Genomic DNA, 19,182 nt, shown 5'->3' on the forward strand with positions numbered 1-19,182 from the left:
GTACTGCTGACGTGCCGACTTCTGTCTGTAGCGTCCAAACCGTTTGGGCTACAAACTCCCATGACACCACTATGGAAAGGGGAGATTCTCACGAAGGCGATGGTGTTCTCCGTTTTGCTGCCCAACAAAGGGGTTAAATAGGTATAACATATATACAGTGCTTTCAGAAAGTATTCAGACCTCTTGACTTTTTCCACATTTTGTTACGTTCCAGCCTTATTGTTCTTCATCAATCTACACACAATACCCCATAATGACAAAGCAAAACCAGGTTTTTAGAAATGTTTCCAAATTCATATAAAATAAATAAATACATTGAATATCACATTTACATAATTATTCATAGTTTTTCTACTCTTACTCAGTACTTTATTGAAGCACCTTTGGAAGTGATGGGTATGATGCTACAAGCTTGGCACATCTGTATTTGGGGAGTTTCTTCATTCTTCTCTGCAGATCCTCTCAAGCTCTGTCAGGTTGGAAAGGGAGTGTTGCTGCACAGCTATTTTCAGGTCTCCAGAGATGCTAGATCGGGTTCAACTTTGCACACTCTTGTCATTCTCTCAACCAGCTTCATGAAGTAGTCACCCAGAATACATTTTCCAACAGTCTTGAAGGAGTTCCCAAAAATGATGGGCACTTGTTGGCTGCTTTTCCTTCACTCTGCGGTCCAACTCATGCCAAACCATCTCAGTTGGGTTGAGGTCTGATGATTGTTGAGGCCAGCACCCCATCACTCCCCTTCTTGGTCAAATAGCCCATACACAGCTAGAGGTGTGTTTTGGGTCATTGTCCTGTTGAAAAACAAATGATAGTCCCACTAAGCGCAAACCTGATGGGATGGCGTATTGCTTCAGAATGCTGTGGTAGCCATGCTGGTTAATTGTGCCTTGAATTCTGCACTTCTGAGGCTGGTAACTCGAATTAACTTATCCTGTGCAGCAGAGGTAACTCTGGGTCTTCCTTTCTTGTGGCGGTTCAAATGAGAGCCTGTTTCATCATAGCGCTTGATGGTTTTTGCAACTGCACTTGAAGAAACTTTCAAAGTTCTTGACATTTTTGGATTGACTGACCTTCATGCCTTTAAAGTAAAGATGGACTGTCATTTCTCTTTGCTTATTTGAGCTGTTCTTTCCATAATATGGACTTGTTATATTACCAAATAGGGCTATCTTCTGTTTACCAACCCTACCTTGTCATAACACAACTGATTGGCTCAATCGCATTAAGAAGGAAATACATTCCACAAATGAACTTTGAACAAGGCACACCTGTTAATTGAAATGATTTCCAGGTGACTACCTCATGAAGCTGGTTGAGAGAATGCCAAATTATGTCATGGCTTTAGAAGCTTCTGATAGGCTAATTAACATTATTTGAGTCAATTGGAGGTGTACCTGTGGATGTATTTCAAGGCCTGCCTTGCTTGTCTCCAAGAGATGACCGTACATTTCAAGAACAACAGCAAAGGACCTTGTGAAGATGCTGGAGGAAACAGGTACAAAAGGATCTATATCCACAGTAAAGTGTGGTTAAATGTCCTATATGGACATAACCTGATGGAACGCCCAGCAAGGAAGAAACCACTGCTCCAAAATGGCCATAAAAAAGCCAGACTGCGGTTTTCAACTGCACATGGGGACAAAGATTGCATTTTTTGGAGAAATGTCCTCCGGTCTGATGAAACAAAAATAGAACTGTTTGGCCATAATGACCATCGTTATGTTTGGAGGAAAAAGGGGGAGGCTTGCAAGCCGAAGAACACCATCCCAACCGTGAAGCACGGGGTGGCAGCATCATGTTGTGGGGTGCTTTGCTGCAGGAGGGATTGGTGCACTTCACAAAATAGATGGCATCATGAGGAGGGGAAATGATGTGGATATATTGAAGCTACATCTCAAGACATAGGTCAGGAAGTTAAAGCTTGGTCGCAAATGGGTCTTCCAAATGGACAATGACCCCAAGCATACTTCCAAAGTTGTGGCAAAATGGCTTAAGGACAACAAAGTCAAGGTATTGGAGTGGCCATCACAAAGCCCTGAAAAACTGAACTGAAAAAGCATGTGCGAACAAGGAGTCCTACAAACCTGACTCAGTTACACAAGCTCTTTCAGGAGGAATGGGGCAAAATTCACCCAACTTATCGTGGGAACCTTGTGGAAGGCTACCCGAAACGTTTGACTCAAGTTGAACAATTTAAAGGCAATGCTACCAAAGGCAATGCTACCACCTAATTGAGTGTATGAAAACTTCGGACCCATTGGGAATGTGATGAAAGAAATAAAAGCTGAAATGAATCATTCTCTCTACTATTATTCTGACATTTCACATTCTTAAAATAAAATGGTGATCCTAACTGACCTCAGGTAGAGCATTTTTACTAGGATGAAATGTCAGGAATTGTGAGAAACATACACTTCCGACTTCAACTGTGTGTACAGTGTATATATATATATAAAAATTATTTGTTTTCACTTCCTACAGAGTGTTAACTCTATTTTGTCTGGCTCTTGTTGATTTTTGTTGTTGTTGAAGGGCTGAGTTACCCCCTGCTATTTTCTAATCTAGTCAAATATCTCCAAAATACACAATCCACAGCTTGTAGGAGCAAGACTGTTTGACATTTTCCCCAGATCTGTCTGGATCTCATTTTAGTAACTGCACACACACAGGCACACGCACACACACAAACACGCACACGCACACGCACAGGCACAGGCACACGCACACGCACACGCACAGGCACAGGCACACGCACACGCACAGGCACAGGCACAGGCACACACACACACACACACACACGCACACGCACACGCACACGCACACGCACACGCACACGCACACGCACACACACACACAGGCACACGCACAGGCACAGGCACAGGCACGCGCACACGCACACGCACACGCACAGGCACACGCACACGCACACACACACACACACACACACACACACACACACACACACACACACACACACACACACACACACACACACACACACACACACACACACACACACACACAGAGAGAGAGTCCCTCGAAAGTCCACTACTGCCACCGCCTATCTATCACTTTCCCCGGCTCTGAAACAGCCGCCACTGTCACAACATGACATCTTCAAGGCCCAACGGCGTCCCCACAGTGTCCTGCTTCGTCGTCGGAGCAGCTCCGGGTGGAGCTCTTCCAGCCAACGCTGCGCCAGTGTCACTTTGGACCCCAGACAGGCAGGAAAGTGAGGGTGACAGCCCGGGGATGGGAGTCGGGAGTGGGGAGAAGGGAGTGGCTGATTGACAAGGCCGGGCCGGGCAGCCATAGGCTGTTAAAGTGTCTGAACAGATGAGCTTAGGGGCCTAGGGGTTTCAGTCTGCTCAGTTCAGTCGAGTATGAACAGCCTATGCCAGTGCTCCATGTCATTAACAACTGGAGTCACCTTAAGCATTGAGTTTAATGACAGATTCAGTTGAAGTCTCTCAAGAGAGAAGAGGTTCATCATGGTTTTGTTGAATGTGCATACACAGTAAGGGGTGAACGAGGATTAACAAGCTGACCTTAGTCAAATATTACACAACTCACTTGATCTCTTGAACGTCTGAACATTTTTCCCTACAATAAACATCTGTTGCCTGAATATATCTAAAGATGTGGCTGACATGCAGCATTTTGCCATCCATACAATACCTGCCGCTGATAAAGGTAGACGCTGTTACAGTGTGACAGACATTTCCAATTATAATGGGTAAATAACTTTTGATATATTTATCAGTCCATCTTCCTTTAAATTCGCTCACCTGCAAAATGGTAATATCACAGATTTGGATTGCCAAGTAAAATATTTCTGCTGTCCAATATCCTCCCTTCATTCTAATCTCTCCTTCTCATCAGTGTTTCGTCTCAGGCCTAAAAAACACTTCTATTACAAACAGTACAATAAGATAGACGGCTACAGCAGTGTCTCTGGTTGGTATTGCCAAATGTAACAGTCAATATGTTTCTTTTAATTATGTGTTAACCTTCCACTGCTGACTTTGCGTAGAAACCAAGATTGAGAAGTGCGTCTTACTTGTTCCGCTGTCATAAACCAAACACACACGCAAAAAATGTACCTTGTACGTAAGCCCCAAGCCTGTGCATATTCACTGTATACAACTCACCAAGCGTTAGTTTATTGTTAGGACAAATCATTAGCTTCAGCTAACATTACAGAAAAAATACATGTTAGCAGTGTGGAACTTCTAAACAAACTCCCACATTTAGAGGTAAATAGATGACGTGACTCATTAACGTGATGAATGGCCGCACAATCCCCAGGTGCCCCACGTCAACACACCCCCATCAGTCCCTCTTGTCGGCCATTCCGGGTGAAAGCAGAGTGTTTAAAATGTGCTGCTCCTAAGTGCTGAGGCAAGCAGCTCCACCAGCCAAATGTTCCCTTTTCCATCTCCTGAGGCTCTAAGGACCCATTCTACTGTTAACATCAAATCATTAAGTTCACCCTGATTCAGGCGCTCTCCAAAATGTGTGAAGGTACAAAGAGAGTAGAAGAGGTGAGGATAGGAGGGCGAAAAGGATCATTGTTTTCCGTAAAAACAAAATAGACTCCATTGTTCAGTACTGAGCAATTACACTCAAAGTTCACTCTCAGGCTTCAAATCCATCTTGTTGACCATGAAGGCAACTTATTAAATGGAATTATAGTTTATAATAGTGGGGATCAATGGGAGCCATTTGGACAGTGCATCATTGTCAGGCCTGGACTTGAGGATATACATTTTCCCGGGCGCTGTGAGAGGAAGCAGTCAGTGGTGATGTTTTTTCAACTGAGGAGTTTTTTTCTATTCGCATTTATGCACCTTCTGAATCTGTACGCATACACAGTAGTCTCAAGTCTGCTTATATAGAGCAGATATAAACTGTATGCATACACAGTAGTCTCAAGTCTGCTTATACAGAGCATATATAAACTGTATGCATACACAGTAGTCTCAAGTCTGCTTATACAGAGCAGATATAATCTGTATGCATACACAGTAGTCTCAAGTCTGCTTATACAGAGCAGATATAAACTGTATGCATACACAGTAGTCTCAAGTCTGCTTATACAGAGCAGATATAAACTGTATGCATACACAGTAGTCTCAAGTCTGCTTATACAGAGCAGATATAAACTGTATTCATACACAGTAGTCTCAAGTCTGCTTATACAGAGCAGATATAAACTGTATGCATACACAGTAGTCTCAAGTCTGCTTATACAGAGCAGATATAATCTGTATGCATACACAGTAGTCTCAAGTCTGCTTATACAGAGCAGATATAAACTGTATGCATACACAGTAGTCTCAAGTCTGCTTATACAGAGCAGAACACGTCACAGTGCATATATTTGTAGGTGAGACTGAGTGGCTCTCAATGTTTTGTTGTGTGTCTCATTTTGCATTTCGGTCATTTAGCAGACACTCTTATCCTGAGAAACTTACAGGAGCAATTAGTGTTAAGTGTCTTGTTCCAGGGCACATCGACATATATTTCACCTAGTAGGCTCGGGGATTCGAACCAGCGACCTTTCGGTTACTGGCCCTGCCACCCTCTCCCAGACTGTTGTAAATCCTATATTTACGGATGCAACCTATTGTGTATTTTGAAGGACCAATCAAGCATCATCATCATCATCATCTTCACATAATCATTGTCATCATCTTCATTCATGTTCATCATGTTCATCAACAATGCAATAGCCATCACTATTGTCATCATTTGAAAGGGACAAATAAGGTTTACACAGTAAAAGATTGTTATTACATTTCAAAGCATACTCGTACTCCATGGCATTCCAAACTGAGGCCATATACCATCATTTATGTTTGTCAACAGAGTATTGGCATTGCCATTTTGCAGGACCTACCCATTGAAAGGACTGCACCATTCGAACACATTGTTTCCGACTGACTACTAGATCACCACAAAATAAACACGTTCGTGTGAAATGCGTCAAACATTCCTAAAAGAATGCAAACAAGCAAACTACCAGATGGTGAATTCAGTAGACTGATTGTATAAACATGGCTCTGGCTTACAACAAAAGAGTGATGACTGAGTTACAGTGTAATGGGTAGAACATTCGAGACTCCCTTTGCAACCTGAAGCAATTATCACATTCAGCTGTTTCTTACACTAGATCGACTTCTTTCTTGTTTCAAGATAACTCCAGCATCTGATGCACGACACCTCGGGCTGTGAAAATGCTAACTGTCCTCAAAAAGCCTAAAATGTGTGTGTTTGTGTGTCTTTGTTTATAAAGCATTGTGATTTGGAAATAAAGGGTATGTCTTGAGCCGAGGCAATCTTTCCCAGCATATGGACATTATGGAGAGAGGTGTCAGAAAAGACTGGCTGCTAGGATTTACTCTTATTCTCAGTTTACATTTTTCATTTTTGAATCAAATATAACATTTCCATTACACTGCCATAAGGCAATCAATGCTGTTGCACTACGACCAATGCAATCAATTTAGTTTCCCCTATGTAACACAGATTGATTCATCTACATGATATAAATGTCATCATTTTGTCACATAGCGGTAACCTTTTCACTGGTTTGGATTGAATTAGGACCTTCATATGGCAACGCGTTTCAAAGGAGCTTTAGCATGATGTTTCGTTTTCACTTCGAATAAAGAACCATGACAAATAAGCATCAATTCATATGTGAAAGGCTAAACAAATCTATTTAAACCTGACAAGTCTGAAAGTATGTATCTTAAGATACAATACTAGGTCAACATGCCTGTTATCTAGTCTATATGAACACGTTGAAGAAGTGCCTTTTAACTTTTGAATCTTACATCAGGGTATCATTGTCCTAACCTACTCCAACAGCACCTCAGTAGTTATCTAATTAACTGTAGTTATGTTAGACTTAGGCCATACTCACAATTGATTTAAAATGAGACCACTTTGAGATCAGACAAGAGTCTTTCCCTCCCTGCCACTCTGGCTTGAATGGACTTGATGGGACAGTTTCTATGGAGACCAAAAACTGAACAAGGACAAATTAGGTGAGGTTAACTTTTGTGGCAAGGCACTATTGAGGCAGGAATGAAAGTCCTTTGCACAGTACAGTATGATGAGCATGGAAGGCTGAACAGTGGTTGCCGGTGTAGAGGCTAAATAATGGCATCAAAAGGACAAATAGGATTCCCATCAATCAAATCAAATCAAATCAAATTGTATTTGTCACATACACATGGTTAGCAGATGTTAATGCGAGTGTAGCGAAATGCTTGTGCTTCTAGTTCCGACAATGCAGTGATAACCAACAAGTAATCTAACTAACAATTCCAAAACTACTGTCTTATACACAGTGTAAGGGGATAAGGAATAAGTACATAAGGATATATGAATGAGTGATGGTACAGAGCAGCATAGATGGTATCGAGTACAGTATATACATATGAGATGAGTATATAGACAAAGTAAACAAAGTGGCATAGTTAAAGTGGCTAGTGATACATGTATTACATAAGGATGCAGTCGATGATGTAGAGTACAGTATATACATATGCATATGAGATGAATAATGTAGGGTAAGTAACATTATATAAGGTAGCATTGTTTAAAGTGGCTAGTGATATATTTACATCATTTCCCATCAATTCCCATTATTAAAATGGCTGGAGTTGGGTCAGTGTCAATGACAGTGTGTTGGCAGCAGCCACTCAATGTTAGTGGTGGCTGTTTAACAGTCTGATGGCCTTGAGATAGAAGCTGTTTTTCAGTCTCTCGGTCCCAGCTTTGATGCACCTGTACTGACCTCGCCTTCTGGATGATAGCGGGGTGAACAGGCAGTGGTTCGGGTGGTTGATGTCCTTGATGATCTTTATGGCCTTCCTGTAACAACGGGTGGTGTAGGTGTCCTGGAGGGCAGGTAGTTTGCCCCCGGTGATGCGTTGTGCAGTCCTCACTACCCTCTGGAGAGCCTTACGGTTGAGGGCGGAGCAGTTGCCGTACCAGGCGGTGATACAGCCCGCCAGGATGCTCTCGATTGTGCATCTGTAGAAGTTTGTGAGTGCTTTTGGTGACAAGCCGAATTTCTTCAGCCTCCTGAGGTTGAATAGGCGCTGCTGCGCCTTCTTCACGACGCTGTCAGTGTGAGTGGACCAATTCAGTTTGTCTGTGATGTGTATGCCGAGGAACTTAAAACTAGCTACCCTCTCCACTACTGTTCCATCGATGTGTTGTCACCGGAGGCCCGCTGATGTAACTGCTAAACTGCCCATACTAATGTCCATACTAGCATACAACTTAAAAATAACACATTTATTGGGCAGCGTTCCAATTTGCTTGCTAGTGTGGACATTGGAATATAACCCATAGGTAAATAGTATTTACAACTTACAGACTATTATTTCAAGGCAAGATAACGTACCCCATACAGTGTTTGCTCGCTGAGACACCCAGCCTGTACGAGCATACAGTTCTTCCCCACTGGATGTTTGATTCTCCCACTTCCATTACCTTAAGCCCTGTAATCTTGATGTTCGGACGGGGAGGGAGATTGCATTGGAGGGCATCACGTTTAGTGTGGTTACAGTATAGTACGCACCATCACTGTGCTTTTCCACTAGAAATTATACGATTCTGTACCTGACAAAAGAGAGAAGTTGATGGAGTAAACTCCACTTCATATGAGTAATTACTTTCTATTGAATGGAGGGTAACAGTTCAGTTGATCTCTGCCAGAGAAATGATGTTTGAGATTCTTCAAAGCTGCACTGTGATACATTATATTTACCATTAGGTGAGTGCACAAGTAAGAACTAAGCAAGGTGATTTGTATGATGAATGATGTATACCAGTGGCTGTCAGTGACGTTTAAGGAGGATTATAATTTGTTTTATGAGCATGGCCTTATTTCTGTTACAGTGTATTGACTGACTGTCATTCATGTACCATTCACTCAGTTCAATGTAACATTGGCAGGTTGAGGTTGCTACAACCTAACCTATGAATGGCAGTTTACAATGTAGGTAGGTGCATAGGTCGAGAGAAACATTTTGAGTAATCAAGGGGTGCGTTCGTCAATTCACTCTGGCTATCTACTCTGAATTCAGAGCACTTGTGTCTGTGTGCCAAAGCGCAAAATATCTGATTAATTTACGAATGCGCAACACCCATTGAATATGACTGGTGTCTGTAAACGTTGGCAATTTTTTTATTCATTAAATTGTTGCCAGCAGCACAGTTGAAAACAGCCTAACCAGCTCTGATAGGGTGAGTAAAATGGTCAGAGTGAAGTGTTCTCTCATTTGTGTCTGGAAGTAGCTAGCTAGCCAACTTTAGCCAGTTAGCTTGGGTGCTTGACTACTGTTGTAAGGTCAGAACACTAGGATCAACCTTACTCCTCGGCCAGAATGTACAGAGTGTACTCTGAGTACAATGGCTCTCCAGAGTGAATACAAGAACACACCCAAGGTGACAGACAGTGACACATTCAATACCGCCTTACACACTCTTGCCTTCATCTAGCTGGTGTGATCATTAGTCCGACAGTTGAAAACTTGTTTCCTTCTGTTCAAAATGTTTTTCAACATAATCTGTGGAATGAATACACCCCTGATCATACTCAAACATAGTTCACTTTCATAGCAGTCGCATACAAACAGCATGAACATTTTACTCGTTGTATGATTTCTTCTCGCATCTGTGCGTTCTCCTCCTCTCACCTTTTCCCTTCCCTTGTGGACTGTGCACAACACATCAGTTGTCTGTGACAAGGCGATAAAACCTTTCCGAGATAAACTTTCATATAATAACCACTAACCGCTACACAGCCTACAACATTGTCACCATATTAGCTGACGACGTTAGTAACGTCATAGTCAACATAGCTACAATAACTAACACGTTAGTAAACCCACTACAATCATGCAGTACAGTGCACAGTCAGCAAGCAGTTTAGCAGTTACATCAGCGGGCCTCCGGTGACAATAAATTAATAAAACCTAAAGCTTACCTTGACTTGGAAGAGTTCCAGTGTTGGATAGCCATAACTCTCACTTTGAGTTTCTGACGGGTCACCCCCAGGTGGTGAAGGTAGGAAACAACATCTCCACTTCGCTGATCCTCAACACCGTTGTCCCACAAGGGTGCGTTCTCAGCCCCCTCCTGTACTCCCTGTTCACCCATAACTGCACAGCAATGCACGCCTCCAACTCAATCATCAAGTTTGCAGACAACACAACAGTAGTGGGGTTGATTACCAACAATGACGAGACAGCCTACTGGGAGGAGGTGAGGGCACTCGGAATGTGGTGTCGGGGAAAAAATGTCTCACTCAACTTCAACAAAACAAAGGAGATGATTGTGGACTTCAGGAAACAGCAGAGGGAGCATCCCCCACCCCCCATCCACATCCACATCCACATCGACGGGACAGTAGTGGAGAAGGTGGAAAATGTTTAGTTCCTCGGCGTACACATCACGGACAAACTGAAATGGTCCACCCACACAGACAGAAGGCACAACCTAAGGAGGCTGAATAAATTTGGCTTTACCCCCACACACTTTTACAGATGCACAATTGATAGCATGGGCTGTATCACCGCCTGGTACGGCAACTGCACCGCCCACAACCGCAAGGCTCTCCAGAGGGTGGTGCGGTCTGTACAGCGGATCGCCGGGGGTAAACTACCTGCCCTCCAGGACACCTACAGTACAGCACCCGATGTCACAGGAAGGCCAAAAATATAATTAAGGACAACAACCACCCGAGCCACTGCCTGTTCACCCCGCTACCATCCAGAAGATGAGGTCAGTACAGGTGCATCAAAGCTGAGACCGAGAGACTGAAAAAGAGCTTCTATCTCAAGGCCACCAGACTGTTAAATAGCCATCACTAACAAAGAGAGGCTGCTGCTTAGAAACAGACTCAAATCATTAGCCACTTTAATACATGGATCACTAGTCACTTTAAAAAATGTTCCTTTAAAAATGTCACTTTAATAATGTTTACATATCTTATTTTATTGCAGATGCAATAGATGGTATAAAATAAAATACGGTATCATGTGAGATGAGTAATGTAAGATATGTAAACATTATTGAAGTGACATGCCTATGCTGCTCGGCCATCGCTCATCCATATATATGTACATATTCTTGTTCCATCCCTTTACATTTGCGTGTATTAGGTAGTTGTGAAATTGTTAGATTACTTGTTAGATATTACTGCACTGTCAGAACTAGAAGCACAAGCATTTCGTTACACTCGCATTAACATCTGCTAACCACCATGTGTATGTGACCAATATAATTTGATGTGATTTGATTTGAGACTACTGTAGAGCTTTATTGCAAAACAATGTATTTTAATCAGTGATTTGGTGATGTGGGTATATTTAGTATAGTTTTTTCAAAAAATTATTAACTTTTTTTATGTTGCACTTTAACTTTTACTGAAATTCCCTGAGGAGAATGGTCCTCCCCTACCTCCTCTGAGGATCCAGTATACAGTATAAAACAGGATATATTTGAGGTAGACAGGCCAAGCATCCTTATTTTACTTTTCATATTAATCACTGTAATTGCTTACCATTCCAAATTGACGTAACCCTAAGGCTACTCATTGGTTCCCACACACCCAAAAATATTTTTGCTTCAAAAATCACCAAATGAAATGGCATCGCCACTTGAGTTTGTGGCCCAGGAAGTGAATGCCAACAACAGTGTCCATAGATCTACATTTTCCCAACAGTACCACCCAATTCATTCTGCAGTCTATTCCGTCTCTCGCCCTGTGACACATGAAATGATTTATCCCATATCTCAAAGATGTTTTTTCCCTCCTCCGTATTCTCGGAGGTCGTTTATTTTATTCACTTCTGTTTCTTGGAGCTCCAGTCCGATGTTTTCCCTCAAAGGGCCCGTCTGGTTTTGGCAACGGCCTTACTCTACCCCTTATACATTATGGAAATAGAACCAAAAGCAAACGTGTACCTCCCTATGGTTAGTCAGAGCCCATCGCGATCTAGGGTTTTCAGTGTATTACAGGGCTGAATCACCTGCTGAATTTTAACACATTTTATCCCATGCATCCACCTCCAGGGCCTGAATTTTCTCTCTCTCTCTAGAGTTTAACAATGAGGTAGAAAACAAAGTTGTACGTCACAGTCAAACTGATTCAGTTCTGTTTGAGTGGCCCTTGGGTTCAGACAGTCTTTTAACACAAATAACACAAAATCTCAATCAAACTCGATGAATTCTGTCTGTTGTTGTCCACCTTCAAGGTTACCTGCTAGTGTTGGCCTGGGCATACCGATACCATTAATAGGTTGATGTTGCTGTTTGGAGTGGAATATTATTCTGTCCTCTGCCCTTCAGACAGCTCAATGCAGAAAGTGTGTACCTTCCATTAACTCTGTTTCATCTATTCAATGTTTTACCATGACGATGACGATGCATTGTTCAGGTTTGGATTTGGTATTGTGTCCCTCTGGTTTGCTAAGATTATCAGGGTGTGTTGATTGACTATCTCTTGAGAAATGGCTTTAGTAACTGCAATTAATTATGTGCATTTAATATGTTAGCATCACAGGTGCTATTAACTAACACACTATAAACATGCTTTCACAAGCTGATTGAAGCATCTGGAACTGCATACCGTAGTCCTAGTTCTATTTTCCTGTTTGGTCCCTGGAGCCCTCGGGTGCTTTAGTCTTCATTAAGAGGAGTTCCTCGTTGATCGATCACTGTCACTGGGGCTGCTCTGTAATTGCGTGCGTCCTTAATCATGACTGACGTCTCATCTTCTTCATTGTCACACAGGTCTCAGGAGAGAGAATGTTCCATGACTTTCACACCTTCAACCTCAAGGTAGGCCTCCGTGCTTTATGGGTCTGTGTGTTTCTGTCTGGCAGTTCATATAAAAGACTGTGGGTTGGATTCTGTTATAGCTGTCTCTCTTTAATCTACTGTACACAAGGAGGACTGTAGACATTGACACACGTCTGCACTGTATCACATGTGAAGATGTGATAGACTGTATGGGATGTGAAAACTCATTCTGACAGCCCAAACAATACGACACAAAACAGACTGAATTTAACAGGTCACATTAATGCAATGTCTTCTTTAAAAAATATCCATGTGTGCGCTCACCTGTCTGAATCTGAAAAGTGGAAGTGCCGTCATTTTGAGTGTAGTGGGTTGTATGTTGTTATAGTAATGACATGTTATTTGAATGAGAATGTTAACTGGCTGAAGGATAATATCATAGGTTGCTATTTATACTGCAAACTGAGAGAAAGAAGGTCAATTCTAATTTCTATGAAGAAAAATCCCATTGCATTGAAACTCCCATTTCATTTCCAAACTATGATAAAGTAACACTCATTTATAGTGTTACTAGATATAGTTGCCTGCCTGCCTTCCAGCCAAATTCATTCTTGTTGCAAAGTTCAACACACATTTGATTTCCTTAGACCTTATAATTAGCAATTATATGTGAAGCCTCACTCTTGACAAATCCTGAATGTTTCATTTTTACTCACTGGCTTATGAGTTAACATTGAGACTCATTCATTTTGACTACATATTGACAGACACGTCAATGACCTAAAGTACAGGCACATTCTATGACACATAAATATATTGAGTAACCCAATTCATCTACAATATGAACTATGCAATGAAGCTGTCTCTGTCAAACGTACTGTATGCTAGTGCCATGCATGAACTGCGGATGACCTAAATTGGTAGCACAAACAACTTCTCCAAGGTGTTGTGTGCTATTTCCTTCGGATCTTATTTGACAGCAGTCCTGTGTGTATTAATCATGGTATGCTTGAATAAGAGGTTGCTCAAGTGCAGGACACCAGGAATCTCAAGAATAAGAATAGATGAATGGATGTCAATAATGTGAAGAATTGTGTTATTTATTCAATGGATATCCTATATATTGGAATGTCTTGGTTGATTGATATTGGAGTGATTTTCTCCTTAAACTATCCAATAGCAGAATAGTAAGTGTTCAGTGGTGTGAACTATGCAACATGCATGATATTTGTTGGTTTCCAACTTCTTCATCAGCTTTGGAAGGCTCTAGATTTAAACATTTCCCCATGCACATCGTAAACAAAATATTTATGAAAAATATCAGTTGATGTTCCTGCTCTTTTCCATACATTTCCCCCAAGCTTTTTTTTTTATGGCTATATAATCTAATATAAATATTTATGTTTGGCCCTATAATCTAATATACTGTAAGTATGTCTGTATGGATAAATAATCGAATGTAAATCTATCACTATGGCTATATAATCTAATGTAAATCTATCAGTATGGCTATATAATCTAATGTAAATCTATCAGCATGGCTATATAATTTAATGTAAGTATATCTTTATGGCTATATAGTCTAATGAAAATCTATCTGTATGGCTATCTATTCTAATGTAAGCCTATCTGCATGGCTATGTAATCAAATGTAAGTCTATCTGTATGGATATGTAATCTAATATAAGTCTTTCTGTTTCATCTCATTTCATAACACCACTGCACAGAGGCATCCTAATGGTCCCTTTCTCTGGGCTCCGCAATTGGCCCCTACACTATTTATGCAGCGCGACAGGCAAAGCACAATATAATCAGCCTCCGAATGTGTATTTCATGAAGGGCATCAACATTCATCTATTCAACCATCTCCCCACACACAATACACTCTGGTGTGGGCACATACACAAGCCGCAACCCCATAGCCTCGTTTTGATCAATTTCGCTCCCCTCAAATCTTTCTGCATCTAAATGCTAGCTGACTGTGCTTGCTCCCCACAATCCGCCTCTGAAGAATGACCCCTCCGCAGCCAATCCATGTGGCACGGCGCTTTTTATACGCTCACACACTGTAATTGACACATTGTAGCAAATGGGCTTATTTTCATGTCACATCAAAGGAACATTACGATGAAATATGGGCATTTTCTATGTATTTATTATAGTGCCCCTCCTCCTTTCTCTACCCCCGAAAGGTCGTTTGCAACGACACTAAGACGGAATCTGGATTCCAATTGTTCATGTGTCGGGCTAAGTCGCCCCCCTGTGAAAGTTCTATGTGAAATTGGTGGCTGATACTGACGTCCGCACCCAACAGTGTCATACTCTGATGTGTATGGCTATTGAGTCTATGGTCATTTGTATGGATAAGGGCAGTGTTTCCCAACTCCGGTTCTCGAGTACCCCCAACAGCATGCCTTTTTGTTGTAGCCCCGGAAAACAACACCTGATTCAAATTGTCAAGGGCTTGATGATTAGTTTAAAAGTAGAATTAGGTGCTTGTCCTGGGTCTACTATAAACATGCACTATATCTACAAAAGTATGTGGACACCAATTCAAATTAGTGAATTCAGCTATTTCAGCCACACCCATTGCTGACAGCTGTATAAAATCGAGCACAGAGCCATGCAATCTCCATAGACAAACATTGACAGTAGAATGGCCTTATAAAAGAGCTCACTGAATCTCAACGTGGCACCGGCATAGGATGCCGCCTTTCCAACAAATCAGTTGATCAAATTTCTGCCCTGCTAGAGCTGCCCCGGTCAATTGTAAGTGCTGTTATTGTGAAGTGGTAGGCCACACAAGCTCACAGAACGGTACCGCTGAAGTGCGTAAAAACTGTCTGTCCTTGGTTGCAACATTCACGACTGAGTTCCAAACTGCTTCTGGATGCAAGTCAGCACAATAACTGTTCGTTGGGCGCTTCATGAAATGAGTTTCCAAGCACAATGCCAAGCGTCGGCTGGAGAGGTATAAAGCTCACCGCCATTGAATTCTGAAGCAGAGATGAATCACGCTTCGCCATCTGGCAGTCCGACGGACAAATCTGGGTTTGGAGGTTGCCAGGAAGCTACCTGCACCAATGCTTAGTCCCAACTGTAAAGTTTGGTGGAGGAGGAATAATGGTCCAGGGCTGTTTTTCATGGTTCGGGCTAGGCCCCTTATAGTTCCAGTGAAGGGAAATTTTAACACTACAGCATACAATGACATTCTAGATGATTCTGTGCTTCCAACTTTGTGGCAACAGTTTGGGGAAGGCCCTTTCCTGTTTCAGCATGACAATGACCCCGTGCACAAAGTGAGGTCCATACAGAAATGGTTTGTCGAGATCAATATGGAAGAAATTGACTGTCCTTCACAGAGCCCTGACTTCAACCCCATCGAACACTTTTGGGATGAATTGGAACGCCGACTGTGAGCCAGGCCTAATTGCCCAACATCAGTGGCCGACCTCACTAATGCTCTTGTGGCTTGCTTCCAGCAAGTCCCCGCAGCAATGTTCCAACATCTAGTGGAAAGCCTTCCCAATAGAGTGCAGGCTGTTATAGCAGCAATGGGAGGAAAAAATCCATATTAATGCCCATGATTTTGGAATGATATGTTTGACGATCATACTTTAGGTCATGTGGAGTTTGTACTGTTGGGGGTACTCGAGGACAGGAGTTGGGAAACACTGGATTAATTAATTATATTTTAAAAGGTCCATTTGAAAGATGTTGCATGACACATGCATCAGTCCCTTGTCACACTCTCTGGGGCCTTGATTTTGTGACCTCTCCAATTACAAGGCAAAGTGGTTAATAAACTGAATGACGAGGGTAGTGTGTTTATAAAAAAAATCAATGATACTCTTAACCCTCATAAAATCATAATGTTTATATCAATGTCAATGGCTATTGTCCCGTGATATGAATGAATCATGAAGCAATTTTATGATAATTTACTCCTTGATTACTATTAATATTTGATTAATTAATCTTTTCCATGCATAATACTGAAGGAAATAGAGTGACACATTGAAAGATTGCGGTATTTTTTACCAGAAATCTTTCACCCCAAATGTATGTAATTTTCTGCAAAAATCCTAATATACAGTACAACTTAACCTCCACAGAAGCCACACTTTTATCAGTTAGCATCACTTAAATGAGAGCACCTGAGAGACCCCTGTTTTTGATTCACAGCAAAATGCTAAATGTCTTTCTTGGTGAACCAGTATTGATCTTTCCCATTGCTCTCAACATCTGTAATTAATACAGTTGTGAGTGTTGACAATCCATATCCCCATTGCGTTTTCTAGGAAGAATGTGATACTGTGAGATAGGAAGAGAGGGGGCCCGTTTCAAGGAATGCAACAGTTAGTGTTTCCTCCCCCTCTCCGCTTTGAAAGCTCCTTCCTCTCTGGGAGGGGACAAGCATCTGAGGGCTGTCAGCTACTGCTTCCATCAACACAAAGGCTAAGATCTCAACCAGCCCTGGGGGAGACTAGCGTCACTTTAACAGGCCTTATAAACATGTCAATTTACACATCGCCCACTAAGTCCACTACTGCCAAGAGCTTCCACTATAGACACTAACACACTGTGTGGTATAAGCGCTACCACACAAGCAACACAGTGTGGATTACATTTGTGCTGGAACACATGGATTGTAGAATGACTGAAAAAGGCGATGCTCATTGATTCCATTTCCACGCAGCTTGGTTGAGATCATTTCTGAGCAGCTGGCTATGTACTGGTCACAAATCCATTTTTATTTTTTTATTTATTATCTTTACTCCTACTGTCAGTTGACTGGCACATTTTTATAATGAAATATTCTGACACAATAGACCCAATGTATTATAATTTATACCATTGAAAAGAGTGATAATCATCCCTGACCCACATGAATGTAGAATTGAACAGTATAAAGGAACCTCATTGCGTCTTAGATGCACGTTGATGAAATAGTATAACATATGATCTGAAGATATCATAAACTGGGTTCTCTATTCTCAAAATGTCTGTAATATATACTAACAGATCATGGTGAATTTCTATGGAAAAGTACATGCCACAATCATTACAATACTGTTACACATTCATTCATATGCATTTTTTTACTAGAGGAGAAATCCACTCTGAGCTATGATCATTGGTATTTCTGCTCGCAGTACAGGGGGGGGGCAGGGCGGCATGGTTTGAATGCTGAACTCCTCCTGCTACAGTCGATGATTGTTTCATTTAACATTGACAAGCCATTCAGAGGGAAGCTGCCAGCCTAACACACAAACAGGTGCATAATGAGGGCTGGTGTGGACCTATCATTGTCAGCCATGATTTAACAGCATGCATGTCTTTATAGTTAGAATATCAAATATTATATTACCAGGAAGAGGAAGTCATTGTAGAATCAGAGTCTGCAGCCCCAGGCAGACTGGGACCAAAAATCAGCCCTGGCATTTATAACAAAAGCCTGTCTTTTTCCTGAAATGCCAGATGGCCAGTCTACCGCTGGATACAGTACAGTGATAGACATTGTCCACAATGCTGATCATTTTGAAATGTTAACGTGAAATATAACTAAGAGTGAGGAAACATGTGACAGTGTGCATATATAACAGCTTCTTATTTGTACATCTCAGCTTACCGCCACATCAGCCACCACTGAATCCTCTAATGACAAATGTGTTTTAAATATGAAATGTAATCAGTAGGATCACCACACGCAATCAGCTCTTCTTCATTGCACCTGCGCGAACCCCTTGCAAATATAAGTGCATTCAATGGGAGAATTATTGCTGGCAGCTTATCAAAGCAAGATTGCGTGTTGACTTTGATTAACGTCTGTATGGCGAAGGCTTGATAACGTCAAAGTTCAAAATGATCTCCTCTCCAAACAGCTATTATGTGAAATTCTATAAATATTTATCTTGAGTGTTCGCTATTTGTCGTTCTTTAGGCCAAGGAATTATTTCATAGAAATTCATGGTTTAGAGCTTGATTTTCAGAAATACGTTTAGAATTAGATGAAATAGTCATATACAGTGTGTGATACATTAGCAATACGAACTAATATGGACCAACTATAACTAATAATAACTCAAAATAATAATAATATTAATAAACTCAGCAAAAAAGGAAATAGCCCTTTTCAGGACCCTGTCTTTCAAAGATAGAACTTCACAGATCTTCATTGTAAAGGGTTTAAACACTGTTTCCCATGCTTGTTCAATGAACCATAAACAATTAATGAACATGCAACTGTGGAACAGTCGTTAAGACAATAACAGCTTACAGACGGTAGGCAGTTAAGGTCACAGTTATGAAATCGTAGGACACTAAAGAGGCCTTTCTACTGACTCT

General features: G+C 41.5%; 1 protein-coding gene across 36 annotated transcripts in view; it reads left to right on the forward strand.

The window, feature by feature from the left end:
• LOC124008624 (receptor-type tyrosine-protein phosphatase delta-like) overlaps positions 1-19,182 on the forward strand; it is a 651,437-nt gene that overhangs the window by 307,614 nt on the left and 324,641 nt on the right. For all 36 annotated transcript variants that reach the window (XM_046320037.1, XM_046320036.1, XM_046320049.1 and 33 more), the window contains exon 8: positions 12,826-12,873. The gene's annotated coding sequence lies outside the window, so the exon portion shown is untranslated. The remainder of the gene's footprint in view (positions 1-12,825; positions 12,874-19,182) is intronic.

The sequence above is a fragment of the Oncorhynchus gorbuscha genome, linkage group LG21 (genome assembly GCF_021184085.1).
Source record: "Oncorhynchus gorbuscha isolate QuinsamMale2020 ecotype Even-year linkage group LG21, OgorEven_v1.0, whole genome shotgun sequence".
NCBI classification, from domain to species: domain Eukaryota; kingdom Metazoa; phylum Chordata; class Actinopteri; order Salmoniformes; family Salmonidae; genus Oncorhynchus; species Oncorhynchus gorbuscha.